The sequence below is a fragment of the Panulirus ornatus genome, chromosome 8 (genome assembly GCF_036320965.1).
Source record: "Panulirus ornatus isolate Po-2019 chromosome 8, ASM3632096v1, whole genome shotgun sequence".
Lineage (NCBI taxonomy): Eukaryota > Metazoa > Arthropoda > Malacostraca > Decapoda > Palinuridae > Panulirus > Panulirus ornatus.
Window position 1 is genome coordinate 1418244 of NC_092231.1, and position 22958 is coordinate 1441201.

Consider the following 22958-nt stretch of genomic DNA (forward strand, 5'->3'; position numbering starts at 1 on the left):
TGTATACGTAACAACGTATAAGAATGATCAATACATTATTTATGATGCCACGTGTATTTCAGTATTGTTGTATACGTAACAACGTATAAGAATGATCAATACATTATTTATGATGCCACGTGTATTTCAGTATTGTTGTATACGTAACAACGTATAAGAATGATCAATACATTATTTATGATGCCACGTGTATTTCAGTATTGTTGTATACGTAACAACGTATAAGAATGATCAATACATTATTTATGATGCCACGTGTATTTCAGTATTGTTGTATACGTAACAACGTATAAGAATGATCAATACATTATTTATGATGCCACGTGTATTTCAGTATTGTTGTATACGTAACAACGTATAAGAATGATCAATACATTATTTATGATGCCACGTGTATTTCAGTATTGTTGTATACGTAACAACGTATAAGAATGATCAATACATTATTTATGATGCCACGTGTATTTCAGTATTGTTGTATACGTAACAACGTATAGGAATGATCAATACATTATTTATGATGCCACGTGTATTTCAGTATTGTTGTATACGTAACAACGTATAAGAATGATCAATACATTATTTATGATGCCACGTGTATTTCAGTATTGTTGTATACGTAACAACGTATAAGAATGATCAATACATTATTTATGATGCCACGTGTATTTCAGTATTGTTGTATACGTAACAACGTATAAGAATGATCAATACATTATTTATGATGCCACGTGTATTTCAGTATTGTTGTATACGTAACAACGTATAGGAATGATCAATACATTATTTATGATGCCACGTGTATTTCAGTATTGTTGTATACGTAACAACGTATAAGAATGATCAATACATTATTTATGATGCCACGTGTATTTCAGTATTGTTGTATACGTAACAACGTATAGGAATGATCAATACATTATTTATGATGCCACGTGTATTTCAGTATTGTTGTATACGTAACAACGTATAAGAATGATCAATACATTATTTATGATGCCACGTGTATTTCAGTATTGTTGTATACGTAACAACGTATAAGAATGATCAATACATTATTTATGATGCCACGTGTATTTCAGTATTGTTGTATACGTAACAACGTATAAGAATGATCAATACATTATTTATGATGCCACGTGTATTTCAGTATTGTTGTATACGTAACAACGTATAGGAATGATCAATACATTATTTATGATGCCACGTGTATTTCAGTATTGTTGTATACGTAACAACGTATAAGAATGATCAATACATTATTTATGATGCCACGTGTATTTCAGTATTGTTGTATACGTAACAACGTATAAGAATGATCAATACATTATTTATGATGCCACGTGTATTTCAGTATTGTTGTATACGTAACAACGTATAAGAATGATCAATACATTATTTATGATGCCACGTGTATTTCAGTATTGTTGTATACGTAACAACGTATAAGAATGATCAATACATTATTTATGATGCCACGTGTATTTCAGTATTGTTGTATACGTAACAACGTATAAGAATGATCAATACATTATTTATGATGCCACGTGTATTTCAGTATTGTTGTATACGTAACAACGTATAAGAATGATCAATACATTATGATGCCACGTGTATTTCAGTATTGTTGTATACGTAACAACGTATAAGAATGATCAATACATTATTTATGATGCCACGTGTATTTCAGTATTGTTGTATACGTAACAACGTATAAGAATGATCAATACATTATTTATGATGCCACGTGTATTTCAGTATTGTTGTATACGTAACAACGTTGAATGTTTCATTAAGGTTGAGCAGAGGAGTGCAAGGTTGATGTAGGTACTGTGATTGTTAATCAGCTGTACTGTGATGACGGGCTATACCAACTCGTACGGTGCTGCCTTCTGGCGACCGTGAATGCTAGCGGGCATGGCTGCCATCTGTTGACTAATATAGTCATCATTACCTTGATGAATAGATTCACCAGTATGATGGAGAGACTGTTCCTCGACTGCTTGATGAATAGTCATGTCGTTTACTATTCTACGTTCATAGTTTGAGTAATGTTGTACATTCACCACAGCCTGGGACAGTTCATACAACCTTATATGTTTATTTCATCATTCGACTCCTCCTGCCGTCAGTGGCAAGTACTTCGCCGACACTGACAGTGATGACCATTTGTCAGTCACCGTTGTGTACGTGTGAGTTGTTGTGGTGTGTGTGTGTGTGTGTGTGTGTGTGTGTGTGCTGGACGGAGGAGACAGGTCAGATTCCTCGCGTTACAGTAGAGAGCTGTCGGTGGACCGCCATCTTTGTGTTCGCTGTGAATCATCCTCGTCAGGTAAATAGCCTTCCATACTTTCAATACTTCGTTGATGGAGTGAGCAGTGAGGGAGGGACGTGCGTAGGCTGCCCAGACACGACGGTTGAAGCTGATTAATGGTCGTCCTGGCCACTGCAGGTAAGGTGCTGGTGTAAACTTGGTCCATCAACACTTAGAATTTAACTTGAAGTTCACATTGCTACGTTGTACAAGAACGCAGTTAATGTTATGAATCGGTTATTTTCACTTTCACTTCTGAAGCTGAAGAAAAGTAATTATCTATCGACCACAAGATGTGTGATTGTGAATGATTGTTGTTTAAGTTTATAAAGTGTTAGGTTGCCGTAAGTGGCCTGGGTCGTGTTAGGTGGGAATAGTAATGCCGTCATCTGTCTGTACGTGAAGCGTGTGTTAACAAGTTGGCAATTATTAATTAATTCAAGTTTGGAATGTAACAAAAGAGATTACATGTTTCATTTGTTTTCTAAATCTTATTGCCGTAATGGGAAATCCGTCCACTGTAAAGGTTTCCCCGGGAAATCTGAATAGCGAATCAGATTTTGCAGGATGGAGGAGGAGGAGGGGGGGTAGAGGATCTGTTAACGAAGATAAACAAAGTGATACATGTATGGCCGTTGTTGGAGGAGGGTTGAGCCTGTGTTGACTTCTAGGTGTATAGAGGGTTACGCCGCTCTTGTCCTGGGTACAAACGAATCTAACGAGAGATTTTGCAGCAAATACGATTACGGATCATCATATAGAGATATGAGAGAGAGAGAGAGAGAGAGAGAGAGAGAGAGAGAGAGAGAGAGAGAGAGAGAGAGAGAGAGTTCATACATATAAACTACATCCATCAAATCATGTGTTTCTGAAAGTATTCGTGTCACACATCTTATTACAGTATGATGACAACATAGATCTCAGACAGTATGACAACATAGATCTCAGACAGTATGACAACATAGATCTCAGACAGTATGACAACATAGATCTCAGACAGTATGACAACATAGATCTCAGACAGTATGATAACATAGATCTCAGACAGTATGATAACATAGATCTCAGACAGTATGACAACATAGATCTCAGACAGTATGACAACATAGATCTCAGACAGTATGACAACATAGATCTCAGACAGTATGATAACATAGATCTCAGACAGTATGACAACATAGATCTCAGACAGTATGACAACATAGATCTCAGACAGTATGACAACATAGATCTCAGACAGTATGACAACATAGATCTCAGACAGTATGATAACATAGATCTCAGACAGTATGATAACATAGATCTCAGACAGTATGACAACATAGATCTCAGACAGTATGACAACATAGATCTCAGACAGTATGACAACATAGATCTCAGACAGTATGATAACATAGATCTCAGACAGTATGACAACATAGATCTCAGACAGTATGACAACATAGATCTCAGACAGTATGACAACATAGATCTCAGTACAGTATGATAACATAGATCTCAGACAGTATGATAACATAGATCATAGCACAGTTTTGCAACATAGTTCCTTTCTCATAGTTTTAGACACTGAGCACAGCATTACAGTGTAGGTACAGTGCAGCGTGATTAACATGGCTCTTATTATAGTCATATAACATGGTGCTGTAACCAAGGAGGTTATGAAGCGTGGAAGCAGTGACGAGTAACAGTTGATACAGGAGTGGAATACAGCAGTACGACTGTACTTCACTGTACCATTAGGAAAGCAGGGGTTTGGCAACGTCTGCTGTGGAGAGTGTCCCACCCCCCCCCCTCCCCCTCCCCCGTACGTCACCTGTCGGACTAGCGTCAAGGACCTGTCGCATCCACTTGCGTCGTCGTCCGCCACCAGCGGTCTTCCTCTCCTGATTCTGACACCTCCGGGAAGACCCTTGTATACGACGCTCTGGTCGTAATGGCTGCTCGAATCGCGGAGTTTTGCTTCTCATAATGCTAGGATATTGTTGTGTACTCGTACCCTTTCCCGTGGGCGGTGTACTCGTACCCTTCCCGTGGGCGGTGTACTCGTACCCTTCCCGTGGGCGATGTACTCGTACCCTTCCCGTGGGCGGTGTACTCGTACCCTTCCCGTGGGCGGTGTACTCGTACCCTTCCCGTGGGCGGTGTACTCGTACCCTTCCCGTGGGCGGTGTACTCGTACCCTTCCCGTGGGCGATGTACTCGTACCCTTCCCGTGGACGGTGTACTCGTACCCTTCCCGTGGGCGGTGTACTCGTACCCTTCCCGTGGGCGGTGGAGCGGAGGAGGATACAAGACAGAGCGCACGAAAGGTGCAGGAACCGGCCCACTGTGTTGGAATCACATAACAGGTTATAAGTCAGGATGCTTTTCAAGTCTTGCAGCAAAGTTAGGATACTTCTTGCGTATCTGGGGAAAGTTAGGATACTTCTCGCGTATCTGGGCAAAGTTAGGATACTTCTCGCGTATCTGGGCAAAGTTAGGATACTTCTCGCGTATCTGGGCAAAGTTAGGATACTTCTCGCGTATCTGGGGAAACTTCGGGTACTTCTCCATCATCTGGGATAAAGTTGTGATACTTCTGAAGTATCTAGATCAAAGTTAGGATGCTTCTCACATGTCTGGGGTAAAGTTAGGTTCTTTTTCGTGTATCTGAGGTAAATCAAAGGGGCTTCACACATTCATTAGTGTCACTTCAATAATGTTCTGAACATTGTCACATTTTTTATAACACTGTAACATCATCATCATCACATAATGCGAAACCTTAATGACATCATGAGTCATGATCAGTGTACACAGTCAATGAAAGTGAGTGTAAGGTTTACTGTGTCTGGTTGTGAGTTTACGTACGTAAGTGTCCTTGTGTATGGTTCTGTATGTATAGTTGTTGGTATATGTGTATGTATGTGTTGTGTGGGTGGCACAGTGGGTGGTGACCGACTAGTTAGTGAGGTGGGTGGTTGGGTGGTGGACCGACTGTGTGCACGGGTAGTGGGCGGCTGGTTAGATCGCCGGGTTAGTGGGTGAGTGGTGGGTCGCCGGGTTAGTGGACGGGTGGGTGGGTGTGTAAGTGGTGTGTGGTGGGTGGGCGGGTTAGTGGACGGGTGGGTGGGTGGGTGAGTGGTGGGTGGGCGGGTTAGTGGACGGGTGGGTAGGTGGGTGGGTGAGTGGTGGGTGGGCGGGTTAGTGGACGGGTGGGTGGGTGGATGAGTGGTGGGTCGTCAGGTTAGTGGACGGGTGGGTGGGTGGGTGAGTGGTGGGTCGTCAGGTTAGTGGACGGGTGGGTGGGTGGGTGAGTGGTGGGTCGTCAGGTTAGTGGACGGGTGGGTGAGTGGTGGGCGGGTTAGTGAACGGGTGGGTGGGTGGGTGAGTGGTGGGTCGTCAGGTTAGTGGACGGGTGGGTGAGTGGTGGGTCGTCAGGTTAGTGGACGGGTGGGTGGGTGGGTGAGTGGTAGGTGGGCGGGTTAGTGGGTGGGTGGGTGAGTGGTGGGTCGTGAGGTTAGTGGACGGGTGGGTGGGTGTGTGAGTGGGTGGGTGGGCGGGTGAGTAGTGGCCGCCCCTAACCCATCTTAATATCCGGCTCAGGAAACGAAGCGGCGTCATAATCGGCGGCAGAAAATATTGCCTGTTCCTCCCCGCCGCCGCCGCCGCCGCCCGGATCGCTCCTCCTCCTGCCCTCGCCTGGCCCTCCTCCCTCCCTCCGTGCTTGCTTGCTTGCCCTGTTTGCCTTTATTGCCTGCCTTCCTTTCCCACCTCCGGGCTTGCCTGCCTTTGTCTTCCGTGTGTGACCCTAGCCTCTGTACCCGGCAGGGGATGATGTGGCTTGCCTTTTGTTCCCACGTCCCGTCTTCTTTCATTTTTCTCCCCTGCTCTCCCTCTCTCCCATCCTCAAGCAGCCTCTCCCTCCTCTCACTGGTGTCTCTCCCTCGCTCTCCTGCTCCCTCTGATCGTCGTCTTCTCCAGTTAACACAGTTGCTGCTTCCATCATCAACATCTGCAGTGAACCAGCTACTTAAATTGTTGTAATTAATACCATCAGTTTTGACTTTGTTAAAGTAAATTCATATATATATATATATATATATATATATATATATATATATATATATATATATATATATATATATACTCTGCTTTGTAATCAAGAGGAAATTATTTCAGTATTGCAGAATTGTTGACACTTTTGACCCCTGGCAACAGAAATAATGTATTACGCTGCAGTCCAGCCACTCATCAGGAATCATACAGTATTTATATATGGATTTGCATACAACATTCATGTATATACCTGCAGCTACAAATGGTCTGGACCTGTGACCCTTCCCTCTGAGCTAAGAATGGTATTGATTGTGGTAGTTCACCTCGTAGTGTAGCAAGTGTACCACAGTGTTCAGGTATCACCTCAGGGTGTAGCTAGTGTACTACACTATCAAGGTATCGTGAGTAACTTGCTAGACCTAAATAACGTGACACATAATGATGTGAGGCAACATTTACTGGTTCCTAGCAGCTGACTCCACCATATTCCCGGACACTGAGGACTGTTGACTGTGTCACTACGATGAGCAGCAGCTCACTGTCCGGCCAGCACGTATGTCTGGCTGCTTCTGGACTCTAGCGGAGAGATGTTAACGAGAACAAAAGATGATAAAGTATTTTCAGCTTTTGTTACAGCATTAACTTCCGCCGCTGTAACTGAAAAGAGAATGTGCAAAAACTGAAAAGAAATCGAGATGTGTACAGAATCCGAGAAGAAAACGGGGAGCGTAGTAAGAATAGAACCGAAAAGATAGCAGAGAGTTTTTTAAATGTCGGCTTGATATTTATCTTGTAAAAGGAAATCTTTCTTGTGCTTAACATGTGGCCAGGTGGACCACAATGACGTCACCCCTCGCGTATGACAGTACGACCCTTGAAGCACGACTATGTGACCTTAGGTATGATGACCTGTAAGCTCAGGTCAGAGGCTGATACTCGAGGCTAAGTGATCATACTCAAGTGTGACAGCATAGTACTCAAGGGCCATAGCATCTTGTTCACAAGGTAGAGGATGCCATTAGTTGATTACACTCCCCTGACCTCACGTGACCTATGTGACTATTAACCACCAATGGGCGGGTGGGCAGATTGGCTCACTACCACAGCCGAGTGCGCCAGCGCCGCCTCTCGCCCTGCCTCCTTGATCCTTCCTGCGTCCTCTTCATTTCCCAGTAATTTCCGCATCGGTTTTGTCATGTTGGTGGACGACGATGAAGAAACTTCGCGACTCATCACCAGCTAGCGTGACCACCAGGCTGGGCAGTAGGTCACAAGGGTCACATCACGATACACTAGTCCTCTATAATGTGACTCTGGGGTTATAATTGTGGTGGTTCTCTGTGTTGCTTGTGGCTGGACATGACGAGCGACCGGTCCCCTACCTCGACCCCTGGTATGCCTCACGCTCCCCACCCCCCAGCCGGGATGGCACCATACCACCAGTGTGGCAGTGTTGGCACGAGGGTGGCAGTGTTGGCACGAGGGTGGCACCCTGCCATAACAGGTCGCTGGCCGCTGCCCATCCAGGACGCGTCGCTAGCTGTCGTCGTCCGCTCCAGGGGAACGACGAGGCTCGCTCCCCGGGGTGCACGCGACGTGTATATCGCCGTCTGCCTGGACGACCACCGGCTGAGGCGATATATTGTTCAGTAAGAGGATAACGGGTTCGAACCCTCGAGGCCCCGACCTGGACCTATTCTCTAAACATAAAGGCAACGATTTTATAGTTACTGAGCCTTCTGGCAGCCCCGACAATATTGAATATTCCACAACGTCAACATTCTGGAGGAGTTTAAATCCCGGAGTGGCGGGTCCAGGATGGGAGGCGGCCTGGCTGCTGCAGGACCAGGGCGCCGCTGTTGTGGGATCTGTGAAGAATTATTCTCCGTCGTTAGTTTTTTTCTGTTATTAAAATTCTTGGGAAAGTTGGACTTGTTGCCAGGAGCGTGACCAGCTCAAACTAGTTTTGTTTTTCTTTTAATTTATGAATGTTTAAGTGAACGTCTCACTGGGTTCTGATGACACAATAGATGCAACTGTAATTCGGGAACACATCTGTGTGTCTGGCGTAGGTCCATGAACGCGCCTGCGTCGTATGTGTGAGCACACCAGGAGGTCATAATGAACGCTTCCACATCTGACGTCTGAACGCTCCCGTTTCTGTATAATGAACGCGCCCACAACTTACTAGCAAACGCATCTACGTGTTCGCGTCTGCCTTCCAACGCGTCTGCATGTCTTATATTGCGTTAGATAAACGTGATTGGCTGTACAGTCTCATATCAGTACTACAGCAGGCCAGCAACAGCAACACAGCACATAAACACGAACAGCACAATCTCTGAAGTTCATTGAAGCCAGAGGAGTCTAGGTTCAGAAAAGTAATATTAAAACAACTCTAGATTTCTTGAACAGTGATGTAAAGCTTCAGGACCGCCATTTGCAGATTCAGATACCACTGAAACAACAGAACAGCCTCGGAACCTCGCCTTCAACAGCATCACAGCCTCAGACCAGCACTAAAATGACAGAATGACAGCATTCCAACAGCAGTAGCACAGCCTTAGAGCAGCGCTCAAACAGCAGCATGGTAACAGCATTGCACCGGTATCACGACACCTCGAGCTTCCTAACAGTAAACCCTTAAAACAGCAATTTATTGACAGCACTGAGGCCAGAGTGCAGCTTATCAGAAAAGTAGCACAGCATCAATACAGCCCTTCATTGGCAGCACAGCACCAACACAGCCCCTGAACGATGGTAGTCCCATTGCCACATCGGCTATCAGCAGCCTGGTAGAAGAGCCATCAGAGGCAATATAGACACCATACGTTCCATGGTTACTGTGTTAAACCTCTGATTCAGACTACCTTTGACGCGGCGCCAGAAAATGCCCGAGAGACCGTCATCAACAACAGTGGAGCCATTATTCTGCAGGAAGGCCCTCCGGTGCTGCCCAAAATGCAGATATTGAATGAGGAATTCAAATGTGTGTTGTCTAAAGCATTTTGTATAGATGATTGGCTTCCCAATACAAAATCATTTTTCATCCGCTTCGCGTTTTTATTGAGGGCATTTGTATTCAGCATGTCCAGTGTGCAGCGTTGATCAAACAGACCAGTGGGCTCTGTTTAGGGGTAGGGGGCTTGGACGGTAGGGGTAGGTATGTGAGAGAGAGAGAGAGAGAGAGAGAGAGAGAGAGAGAGAGAAAGAGAGAGAGAGAGAGAGAGAGACGGGTTTAATAGTTATGGGTATACGTGTAATTGTGGATTAAAGTGGATATGGATTCCTTGTGGTTTGTGTGGGTTGAGTTAAGGAAAGATCGTCGAAGCCAAGGAAGGAGGAGGATTAGGTGTGGATGTGTCTGGGGGAATGAGATGAGTGTGAGGACATAGAAATATCCTGAGGAGGACAGAAGTCAGCAGGGAGAGCAGTACTTACAGTGTGTGTGAACTTTTGAGCGAGCAAGATGACCTTTCACCAGATCTTATGGCTAACCTTTCTCTCCATTAATCTTTCTTTTCCCTTCACACCAAATGTAAGTTTTTAGTAGACTTTTCTGAGTGTAGTAATGCTGCACGTGTTTATGCTGTTATGTTGTGTGTGATGCTTCCACTCAGATCTGCCTGCTGCAGAGACGCAACCTAAAGGAGAGAATACACTGAGAAATGCTTAGAAGTGGGGAATTTGTCCCAGCATGGGCGGAGCGCTGGTTCCCTCACAACATGGATCGGACACTGGTCCCCCTCCAACAAGGGCTGGGCCCTGGTCCTCCTCCAACATCTGCCGAGTTGTCAGTCGAACCTGGGGACCTCAGACTGTACCATATATGATGTATTGTAGACCATTTGTGTTACTGTATGTGTTTAGAACCGTAGGCCTACATTATCTATACACACTATGCTGTTGCAAATGTAAATTGATACACATTGTGTATGTAATTTGTTTATGTATACATAGTAATTGTCAAATTACGTAACTCGTCGCATATTTTGTCCCTAATGTGATGTGTATTCACTTTCCAATCGCCATTGTAATGGTTGTACTTATGGCCAAACGAATCCTGATATATGTGCGTTGTTGTTGTACGAACTTTGTGTTACACAAACCCTATTGATAAATTTTCTCTCTGACGGGACAAGGACGCTCTGGGTCCCCAGGCCCATTTGTGCCCGCCAGTCACCCTTCTGTATCGATGTACTCTACCCACTGTACGCTTTGTACTTGCCTCCACCTCCCCATACCCACGTACCCTTCACCCATGTTGCCACTGAAATGTTTTGTCTGCATATAACTGGCAACGGAAGATGGGGAATTACTGTCCTTGGCGGTCACAATCCACTTGTCCCTGGGAGTCACATTTTCGCCTGTCCGTGCCGGTCACTGTCTGTTTGTGGTGGTGGCTCTGCACTTGTCCGTGGTAGCTACACTCCCCCGTGACTGTGGCGGTACCACACCCTATGTCCGTCTGTTCGTGGCTGACTTACCTCGAGTAAGACGGTGTTTTGTTTTGTGCGTGTGGGTTTGAAGCCGAGGATGGTTGTCCTCTTTTTTTCCTTCTCTCTCTTAAGTGAATTTTCCAGCTGGATATGTTACTAAAGAACTTCACTTTACCCCTGAGTAACCTGTTATGTGCAGGAGTCGAACCAGAGGCTCGTGTTTCTCAGAGAGCGAGAGACGGTTCTTTGCCTTTGTGAGCCACCGAAGGTGCTAGTCTCGCCTAATCCATGTGTAATAAGTAAGCAAGCTGAGCGGCCTACCATTCCCTCCCCAGCTACACCTCACACCACCTGTCACGAATTCTCTGCCACTTATCAGATGGTTCCTCCGAGGCCACCAGTCAGATGGATGTACACAGGCCACCTTGTCAGATGAGTGTACACAGACCATCTGTCGAAGGACTAGACGTTGTTCAGGCGGACCAGCTTGGCGGCAGATCCCTTGCTGTTGGACGATATCCACAAAGGTTCAGACTATGTGGCTGGTGTCCCACGCTACAGTCAAGCACAGACTGTGTTGCCTCTGATACCAAGAGTGTATTGTGTGATGTGGAGGAGGAGGAGGAGGAGGAGAATGTATTGCCGGGAAGCCCAGAGGAGCCATAAACAACGGGAGGTGGAGGCCAGCGGGGGCTTGGCTAGCGAGTGTGGGGCTCGGGCTGAGCGGCGGGTGATCTGCTCGTCTATAGCCACGACGGAGACGTGAACGACGCCCCGCGGGGCTTAACGGCGCTGACATTCCTTGCGTCTCCCGTTGCCCGCGTCTCTCCTGCCATCTTGTCGTGCGTGCGCATCGCCTCCCGCATTCTCTCTCTCTCTCTCTCTCTCTCTCTCTCTCTCTCTCTCTCTCTCTCTCTCTCTCTCTCTCTCTCTCTCTCTCTCTCTCTATCAAAACACATCCGTCTCAGTGTCCTTTGTCACACGTTACACGTCGGCCCGAAATCCTCGAGTTTCCTTCCAGGTTCGAATGGAATTACGGGTCAGAGGTCATGCCTTCATACTCGAGGGTCGTAACGTCATGTTCAGAGAGTTGTTACAGAGGTTTTGGCGCTTGTTACAGTGACGTAGGGAGATAAAGACGTCTCTAATGTGGTAGTTTGGGAGACGGAGGAGGATGACAGGTGAGGGCGACGACGACGACCTCTGCCACTACTGAGTGGGTGGAGGTCGTACTCCCTCTGTGGTGGCTTAATGGTCGAGTCTTGCTCCCGTGTGGTGCGTCTGTCACCCAGCTCACCACATGATCCTGTCTGGTCCAGGTACTGTTTATACTGCTAATGTGACCCCTGTTGACCTGAGACTCATGACACTGTGGTTGTGACCTTTATGACCTCTGTGACACCTGTCACTGTTGTGACGTTTGTTGACCTGTGACACGTATCAATATTGTTGTGACCGACTGACAGTGCTGCTGTGACCTCTCTTGAACCGTTGCACAGCTGTTGTTGTGACCTGTTTACTTCTGTTGCTTCCTGATAAGAGACCTAGACTGATCTTGTGCTGAAAAAATTACTGACCCAATGTAATGTGACTGTGGGTGACCTGTTGACCCGTGGTCGCTACTGTGACCTATAATGACCACAAGCACATCCCCTTACCCAAGCTTGGCGCTGTTAACAGTAAGCTTTGTTAAAGGTGCTAGTCATTCTCCGTGACCTTTGGTTGACCCGTAGCACTGCTGGCTGGGACGTGGTATGCATGCCTGGTCATCCCTCGTTACTTTATTATTTTTTCTGTTTCTTCTTAACCATGATTACTGTTTTCTAGATCTCTGTTGTCTTTTGGTATTAGTGCCTACAACTTCTTGTCACTCCAGGTCACTGTTGCTTTGACCTCTGTTGACCCCTGCCAGCGTTCACGAGACATCTCTTCCACATTGACCCAATAATCCAGCTTCGTGTCACCCTGCCGTGGGGCCGACACCATAACCTCTCCTAGAATCATTGGTGACCCCTGACACCGCCTGTTTGTCTTGTAGTTATCCTTACCTCCTTGAACATGACGATGCCACCCTCGAGTATGATGGCGTGACCTTTGACCCGACCCTTGAGGTTCGACTCTAACCTGGATGACGTGTTGTGTGCATCACTGGACACCTGCACAAGTGTAGTCAACTCATCTTGTGTTGTCACTTTTATGTTGAGGTTTAATGTTATGAAGATGATTTATGGACGTCCTCGTGCTGTGCTCCACACTCACCCTCGATACCTTCCATACACTGGAGGAACCTTTGGGTCCCTGGGCTCCACTCGGGCCCACCTGTCACCCTCCTATGTCCATGTACTGTACCCACTGTACGCTCTGTACTGGCCTCCACCTACCCCTACATGTGTGCCCTTCACCTATACTCGCACTAAAGTGCCTCGTCTGTGTATATCTACACAATAAATATTAAGAAAATAAAAGTAAAATATGACTGCCTCTCTTGCTGTACCCTCGTCCTCTCTATCTTTCCTTTTCTCTGTCCTCCCTGGCTCCTCTCATTCTCTACCTTTTTCTTTCCTTTTATTTGAGTAATTGCCCTTCCCCTGGTGGTGTTCCTCCCTCTATATTCTGTTCCGTTCCCCGTCTTTCTCCCTCCGTCCGTCCGTCTCGTCCTTCACGTCGTGTGACCCATTCCTTCCTCCTTTTCTGTCTCCATCCTTCCTTCCTTCCTGAGTCCCCTGCCCAGGACCCTAGCCAAGGGTTGCTCGGGGCCCAAGCCAGGGTCGCCCCCCCCCCACTCCCCGTATTATTCCCTTTAATTCATCCTGAGTATTGAAGACCCGACTCCAGCCTCGCCTCCTGTGTCTTCTCAGTATTCAAGAGAATTTGCTTTTCAACCTCGTCGCTTTTCCTGGTTACTCGTACATCACGATGACTCTACCGGCTCCGCTCCCGACCTCCCCTGCTGCTGCTGCTGACGGAAGAGCAGTACTGCTTGATGTTCTCTTGCTTCGCTGTTTTTAGATACTGCGCGACGCACCATGTTCACTGAACTGATTACTAACTTGCATACTAATTTGCAGAGTCGGTACTTAATTTGAAGAGGAAGATATGATAACTTCATTACATACGAGAGTAATTGAACGAGATATAATTGTGTGCACTACAAGCGTATACATACAGGATCATCTCTGAGCTGGATATTAGACCCACAAACAAGCATGTATCTTCCTCAGTATAGACACTTGAATCCTCATTTCAAAATAGCATCATTACTGGGCATTAGCTCCTCTGTGTTTACACAGGGATTCTCCAACGAGATATCCGATCCTCTTCTGGCGCAAGATGGAGGATAGGATCATTAAGATGTCGTCCAACTCTCGTCTTCCTCATTTTTGTGGATATATTCTCCATTCTTCTGCTCCGTCTCTTCTAACTATCGTTTATCAGAGTAATCTTCACGTGCCGTCATTACGAGGAACCTTCCCCTCCACCCAGATGGCTGGATCCTACAGCCCCCCCCCCCCCCCGTCCTTGCTGGGGAGCCCCTGTGGTCCCCCCTCCTCCTAAGTTGTCATGTCGTCGTGGAAGAAGCAGTTCCACTTCTCAAACAGAGTCGAAATTAATTTCTCATCATGTGAGGTGGTTTTGAATTATCCATCACAAAAATTCCCTCTTGTAAGAGGTGATGACTTGTCCCACACCTGGCGATCAGAATGAAGTACAAGGTGTCGCCCTTCCTTAAAGAGAACGGAGGCTTCACTGATGATAGATCATGGTCTACTCCCGGAGGAGATCCTCAATATGAGAAAGGAAGTAGGCTTCCCCATCAGGAAAGTGTTAGTTCCCCGTCCTCCTGAAGCTGCAGGTTTGCCTGCTGCCTGAAGGTTCAAGTTGTTCTTGATGCAAATACCAGATCCTCCCACAGATGCCCTTGATCATGATGGCGATGTATCTTCCTCTTCCTCCCTACCAGAAAGGTGAGTCTTTTCCTCATCTTGTCACAAGGAAGTTCATGATGGTCTCATCTGCCAAAGAAGCTGTAGGTTTACCGTTCGCTGTGATATCCAAGTTTTACAAATGGGCTGGACCCTGATTTATAAAGGAATACAGCTTCCCACACACACACACACACACACACACACACACACACACACACACACACACACACACAACCTCATTCACAAGAGGCAGTAGACTGTACCGCGCCACCCATCATCTCCCCGTCAACCACAGGGCAACACATCGCCCTGTTTCCCACCCAGTAACCACGCGGCCTGACTCAGATGTTGCTCACGAGGGCCAGCTTGTGGTGATGGCGTCCCTGCCAGGTATCATCACCTCACGTCCACCATGAAGGCCTGTGGTCCAGCGGGTCGTTGTGATGTGGCTGCCATCATCATAGGCCGCCCTCATACTCCAGACTTTAGATATTTTCTTCCCTTTTATTCTCCTCCTCCCTCTGGCAGCTGCTGGCAACTTACTGATTAATTTTCTTTTTTCTTTTTCCTTTGTTAAGGAATGAAACTTTTCTTTGTGTCTTTCTCAGAACGTTGTCTTGTTTTTCTTCTTTTTCCGGTCCCATGGTGTGAGGTCCCGTACCTTCCCTCTGTCCAGGGACTTCAGATGGCAGCAGTGCCCTTCCCTGACGCTCGTCACACCTTACCTTCAACTAACTATTATCTTCACCGTGAGTGCGACCCATTACATTGCCTTCATCTTGGCTCGGGATCCCATCCATTGCTCTCACCATGACTGTGAGCTACGTACGTAGTGTTTCTGCGACTGTGATTTCCTTTTATTATCTTCCTTGTGACTGCGAGGTATTTTATATTATTTTCCCCATGGGCGTAAACCCCCCCTGGAGCATTGTTCTCCTCCTGATGGGGATTTCTGGCATTGCTTCCTCCGTCTCTCCTGTCCCCTTGTATATGTTTCCAGTGGCATCTGGAGCCGCTTTCATTGTTTTCCCCGTGACTACGACGCCCGTGCATTGTTTTCAACGTCAGTACGAGTTCCTGGCATTGTTTTCAGCGGGACAGTGATGGCCTGGCGTGTTTATACCCTACTTGGCCGTTGTAATGGGCGGGGTGAGAGTAAGACATCGTCGTCAACACACTGTTTACACCACGACCTTCATGCATAACAGTCGGACCTACACGTTATGGCGGTCATCATCCCTGCCTTACGTCTGGCGAATGGCCTCCCTCACCCGATCTGTTCGCCAGGATAAAACTTGACTGAGTGAGTGAGTGCGTGTGAGTGTGCCTGTGAGCTGGGGTGCATACATAACATATGCATACATGTATAGCAGCAGAGGGGCTATGTATTCCAGCTGCGAGGAGAGGCCATGTCCCCTCGCTGGGGAGTGTATATGTATATGTATACCAGGACAAATATGTCGCGACTGACCACAACACAGGCAACCCAGCAATGTTGGATGGCTCGCTAACAACTTATATGTACACTTATCTACCATCAGTTGTACATATACTGTGACGACATCAAACAACAGATGTCAATTTTTTCCCTCCTCCAAGCAGCAACAGAAGCAGCAGCAGCACAGCAGCAACAGATCCAGCCAGACAGACAGTAGCGAGGAGGTCAGAGAACAGCGTTAGTGCCCCATGTATCAGGCGGGAGCGCGCGCCTCCCGCTCTGGCACACGCCACCGGCCCTAGATATAAGACTGCATATTATAGCAGGCTCCCCGCGCCGACTCCCTGTTATTACGGCCGATTTGGGTGATTCTAGGATAGTTTTCCGGTTAATTTGTTGGGCCGTTTTATTATCAAATTACGGGCAGCTGAGCGTGACGACCAAGTTATACCGGGTCTAATTATTTGTGGAAAAATGATTATTAAATGAGAGTCGGAACAAAGCATGATGGTCAAAGGACGTTCCTGTGTGTGTGTGGTGTGAAGGGATCAGGGGGTAGGGTTAACGGTAGTATAGGGGATCAGTGGTGTGAGGGGATCAGGGTGTAGGAGGTAGGGTAAATCATCAGTATAAGGGATCAGGGATTCGGGGTAAAGATATTAACATAGACGATGTGAGGATCAGGGTATGAACGGGGGTATTAGGGTTAGGTGGCATCAGTGTCAGGATTGGATGGCGGCACATTGAATATCAGGATCAGTGGATGACAGTAACGGTATCAAGCGATGGTTAGGAGGGAACTAGGCTCAGGCAGAGGTTACAACGCTCTCACCTGACTGGTTTGCCTCGGTGAAACCCGGGTGGTCAGGTCATCTATAATTACAGTGGCAGCTTTGACCAGTAACTACCTACATCGAGTGTGGGTGTCAGGGATTAACACTGCAGGTGCAGACGTGTAGGATGACCCATCAAATACATTCTTCCCAGGATTATTAGGTCAGGTGAGGTCACAGGCTGTCCCCTCCTGCCGCCCGGTCAAAATGTCATTATTAAGGTGACAATTCTTGTGGGACGACCGTGAGAGTGCTACAAGGGAGGGAGGGAGAGAGAGAGAGAGAGAGAGAGAGAGAGAGAGAGAGAGAGAGAGAGAGAGAGAGAGAGAGAGAGAGAGAGAGAGAGAGATTATCAAGGGTAGGGGGTGGAGGGAGAGACAATGCACGTCAAGGTCAGGAGGAGACACAGAAAGGATCAGATTTAGGGTCTGTCTCAGAGAAAGGATCAGGATGTGGGTGAGACACAGAGAGGGTCGGTGTTGTCAGGAGGTCACACACAGGAACAGAGTCCGGAGGCCAACCGGGAATGTCCCAGGTTTGAGGGAGGTCAGGTCAGGTCAAGTCAGGTCAGGAGAGGACTGTGAGAGGGAAGGCATCAGGGTCACATGATGGAAGATACAGGGAGGATCACTCCATATCTGAGGGGGACGCAGGATGCGGATAAGGGCGAGTGTCAAGGGAGTAAAAAAGAGGGGACTGTGAGATATAAGGGATCAAGGACAAAGATCAGGGGAGGAGAGATGCAAGAGAGCAGGGATGGAATCCAGGGAGGAGAGATATTAGGGGTCAGGGTAGGGAAGATATAAGGGATATAAGACAGATCAAGGGAGGAGAGGTATAAACGATCAGAGAAGGAGAGCGAGGGAGAGAGAGGAATATGCGACAAGACATAGGATCAGGAAATAACAAAAGGGATCAAGACCACAGTGGAGGTAGTAGAGTAACAGTTCCTCTTGATATCAGTATATGGTAGATTTCCTTGCAGAATGTACACATTTTGTCCCTTTTTGATACCTGTATTTAACCCTTACACTTGTCATTCTCTAATTGAGGGCCAAATTTTTGCTCATGTCGATTGTTTTTATATAGTGACTGGAATGGCCCTGGCAAAGCATGCCCTAACCGAGGTCATCTTAAGTAGAATGAAAAGAATGAAGAAATTATTCAGAGATCCTCAAATCTTCTAGACTAAAGGGATGAGCTGCACCAAAGCTGCCTCCAAGAAGAAGGAAAAGTCTGGGTTTTAGTCAGACACGAGACAGGTGAGCAAGTGTCTGAGTTGGCTCAGATACCCTGCATGAGGGAACGAGGGGGTATGCCATCTGGGCCGTACGCCTTATCCACCTGGTGTTGGGAAAGCACTCGAGAGACCCTGCCTGAAGGAAGTAAAGGAGATGGTGGAGTGCAGCTGGAGGATCAGTAGGAGGAGATTGTGGAGGTTCAGTTGGAGGAGACGGTGGGAGTTCAGTAGGAGATGGTAAGGGTTCAGTTGGTGGTGATTGTGGAGGAGAACTAGATTTAGAATCATCCAAAGTTGAAGTAGAAGAAAACAAGTCACCATAAAGATGGTGTTATCAGTCGCAGAGTTGGCCATAGACTCATCATTCTAGAACACAGAAGGTAACGTTGAATTGTAGGAGTTGTTAAAGATACTCATTGTAAAGAACCAGAAAGTTTGTCAACAGAGGACAGATCTGCACACACTGTTACTGTGATGATGTGCTTGACTTTCTGAAAAGTCGTCCTCCAGCCGTTATAAACAGAAAGGAAAGCAGAATGAGTTTCATAGGAAGGCAAGAGTTTCATGACACGATATGTACCCTCCCTGAGCGCATCTAGGGAGGAAAGATGTAATAGAAAAAGCTATGTAGACTCTGGCCTAGCGAAGATAACCTCCGGTATACCGTCAGCACAGCTGGAGGCATCTTGGCAAGAAGGTAAAGAAAAGACGCATAGATGTCAGCAAATGCTGTCCCAAGTGAAGATGGAGAGAGAGAGAGAGAGAGAGAGAGAGAGAGAGAGAGAGAGAGAGAAGAGAGAAGAAAGAGAGAGAGACTTTATGGAAAGGGAATAGGTAACAAAGGCCGCGGTGCTGGCTCGCTGCTCCGTCGCCACTCCCTCCCGCCACCCAGGCGTTAGTACCTCCCATTTCGGTGGTTGTCTGCCACCCACTAGTACCACCCAGTGAGTAGTAGCATTACATGCCACCTAATACTCATAAATACTGTAACTAGTACACTGTAAGAGATGCATCCCTAGCCTCCTCAGGTTCGTAGAACTACATCCATAGTTGCTGTGGACACCTTACTATCGAGGTTGCAGCTGACCCTACCCATCTGGACCCCTCGTCCCTCTTATCCTTTGTTTTATATCTACTTTATATCCTTGTGTCGCCGCCACACTCTGTGCCCTGATGGACTTGACACCATTATGGCTCATTGTTGACCGCACAAGCACTACTTGTTCCTCGGGGGTCTTGTCCCCAGTACTCACCAGTACACTACACATGCCAGCGTCTTCCCTCATAAGTCCAGGCGAGACCGCCTGTTTATAGCAGACTTCGCTCGTTTATAGCAGACCTGCCTGCTTATAGCAGAATCCGCTTCTGTATAGCGGGTGGTGGTTGTGCCACTTTGGGTATGTTGTTGTTCCTATTGTTGTTGCTGTTGTTATTGTATTTGTCTTCTTGCTGCTGGAAAATAAACAAATAGAAAGTATGTTGGAGGGGGAGACGATTTATGTCGTGGAGGCGAGATAGACGTGTGCTGCACGCGGGGGGGGGGGGGGTCCTGTGTATTGTACTGGGAGTGTGGATATATATATATATATATATATATATATATATATATATATATATATATATATATATATATATACATATATATATATATATATATATGGTTGTTTAATTTGTTTATGGATGGGGTTGTTAGGGAGGTAAATGCAAGAGTCCTGGAAAGAGGGGCAAGTATGAAGTCTGTTGGGGATGAGAGAGCTTGGGAAGTGAGTCAGTTGTTGTTCGCTGATGATACAGCGCTGGTGGCGGATTCATGTGAGAAACTGCAGAAGCTGGTGACGGAGTTTGGTAAAGTGTGTGGAAGAAGAAAGTTAAGAGTAAATGTGAATAAGAGCAAGGTTATTAGGTACAGTAGGGTTGAGGGTCAAGTCAATTGGGAGGTGAGTTTGAATGGTGAAAAACTGGAGGAAGTGAAGTGTTTTAGATATCTGGGAGTGGATCTGTCAGCGGATGGAACCATGGAAGCGGAAGTGGATCATAGGGTGGGGGAGGGGGCGAAAATTTTGGGAGCCTTGAAGAATGTGTGGAAGTCGAGAACATTATCCCGGAAAGCAAAAATGGGTATGTTTGAAGGAATAGTAGTTCCAACAATGTTGTATGGTTGCGAGGCGTGGGCTATGGATAGAGTTGTGCGCAGGAGGATGGATGTGCTGGAAATGAGATGTATGAGGACAATGTGTGGTGTGAGGTGGTTTGATCGAGTAAGTAACGTAAGGGTAAGAGAGATGTGTGGAAATAAAAAGAGCGTGGTTGAGAGAGCAGAAGAGGGTGTTTTAAAATGGTTTGGGCACATGGAGAGAATGAGTGAGGAAAGATTGACCAAGAGGATATATGTGTCGGAGGTGGAGGGAACGAGGAGAAGAGGTAGACCAAATTGGAGGTGGAAAGATGGAGTGAAAAAGATTTTGTGTGATCGGGGCCTGAACATGCAGGAGGGTGAAAGGAGGGCAAGGAATAGAGTGAATTGGAGCGATGTGGTATACCGGGGTTGACGTGCTGTCTGTGGATTGAATCGAGGCATGTGAAGCGTCTGGGGTAAACCATGGAAAGCTGTGTAGGTATGTATATTTGCGTGTGTGGACGTATGTATATACATGTGTATGGGGGTGGGTTGGGCCATTTCTTTCGTCTGTTTCCTTGCGCTACCTCGCAAACGCGGGAGACAGCGACAAAGAAAAAAAAAAAAAAAAAAAAAATATATATATATATATATATATATATATAAATATATATATATATATATATATATATATATATACACACACACACACGAAGGCCATGTATATATTTTGCAGAGGGATTACTTTTTTAATGTTTCAGTGGAGTAGATTTGCTTTTTGCATAATAGAGCGACGTGAATTGTTGAAGGTCGAAACGATGTATATACCTCAGGAAGGATCAGTTTATATACACCTGGATCTGGTGGTGTATATAGTACCGTGAGAGGCGATGTATGAAGCACATCCGTACTTGATGACAACAGGAAACTGAAGGGAGTCTGACCTGGTCGTCAGCCTAGTTGATCTAACCCCTTGAGCGCTATGATACGACCCTTAATACCAACGGAACGACCCTTTAGCATGACGGAACGACCATTGAGTATGACGGAACGACCATTGAGTATGACGGAACGACCCTTGGATACGATGGGGACGATGCCTGGGTATGACGCCCTGATCTTTAACCTAGCCCGAAAGTTTCTGGTCAAAGGTCAAGCCATCATACCCCAAGCTCTTATTGTAATGTTAAAGAGATTAACAAGTGTACCGGTGGCACATGCTCAAAAACCTTGATCTAAATGTTTACTTCACGTTGTGTACATGTTTTCTTCACGTTGTGTACATGTTCACTTCACGTTGTGTTCATGTTTATAGATTGTACCAGTGGTTGGTTAGCGTTTATTTATCATCATGTCTTTCATGTCGATGTTATGTTGTTTGTCTTTGAGTCTCGGTTCGTTATATTTAGTTACAGAACCTCTGTATGCTTTTTAGATGATCTCTGTTATAGAACCTTTGTATACGATATAGAATCTTTGTATGTGTTTTGTGAACCTTTGTGTTGGTTACGGAGCCTGTCTAATTTTAGGTGCAGAACCTCTGTGGTCTTCGATTTAAGAACCTTTTACTTCTAGATGATTGCTATGGATACGGGTGAAGGTGGATGGGCATAGTGCAGGATGGGTTAACATGTGTAGCAGAGTGAGGGAAGATGTGTATGACGGAGGGAAAAGCCTCGAGGTTAGTGAGAGGGAAGGACGCTGTGTATACTGAAGGAGTTGGACTTCATGACCCGCTTGATGGGCGGTGTTAAGTGTCTGTGGCGTCGGGAAGATGATGTCTTAAGTTGTTAGTGGCGGCCTGTGTGGTGCATCGTGGTGGTGGTGATGGGGGAGAGAGAGGCTGGTATTGGGGATAAGGGGAGTGAGAGGCAGTGAGTGGGGGAAGTGGTGGGATTAGAGCAGTGAGAGGTAGGTGGTAGGGATGGGGTTGGGGTAGTGAGAGGCAGTGGGTGATGATGTGCCATGAGTGAGGGCGTGGGAAGCCCCTCAGCAACGCACGTACCGCTGTGACTTGACTCAACTTGACGTGGTAAGTGTGTAGTGTGTAGCGTGATACGAGGCATGAAGTGGGAAGATAAGCTTGAGCTGTGAGAACCAGTGTTAAGCGGGAAGATAAGCGTAAAGAATGGGCGTGTCAGATATGAGGGCTGGAGGAGAGGCAACGAAGATTTACAGCCAAGGTCAAAACACACAAGAATATCACTACGGCAGACATTACGTGGGCGTCACAGGTGCTGCGCTGTACTGTACTCTGTACGGTAGTACAATACAGAGAGCAACAAGAGCTTTGAGACAGTTATAAACTTAGGATCATCTCATAATATGAACATGTACTACTCAGGGTTGTTATCCACAGAATTTCGTCTTTTGAATAGTTTTTTTTGTAAACCATTTTCTCCTCCCTATTGACAAGACCCAGACAGATCAAGCTGTGCACTTGTTCTAGACAGATAAAGCTGCACATAAGACCCAGACAGATCAAGCTGTCCTAAAAGGCGGAGGCAACACCTGTCATGCTCAGAATATTTTCATGTTGAACTCGTGATCTCAGGAGGGATTACCACACTCGTGGTTTTGACTTTCAGACCGCTACATAGTCGGCCACAGATGC

General features: G+C 46.4%; 1 protein-coding gene across 8 annotated transcripts in view; it reads left to right on the plus strand.

Annotated features, from left to right (window-relative positions):
* The window catches only part of alpha-Man-IIb (alpha-Mannosidase class II b), a 1285879-nt gene that overhangs the window by 1213226 nt on the left and 49695 nt on the right, over positions 1–22958 (plus strand). Inside the window, exon 1 of one of the 8 annotated variants that reach the window (XM_071663888.1) lies at positions 2217–2332. The exons of the other annotated variants lie outside the window; for them this stretch is intronic. The gene's annotated coding sequence lies outside the window, so the exon portion shown is untranslated. Of the gene's footprint in view, positions 1–2216; positions 2333–22958 lie in introns of those variants that run through there. 8 annotated transcript variants of the gene reach the window in all.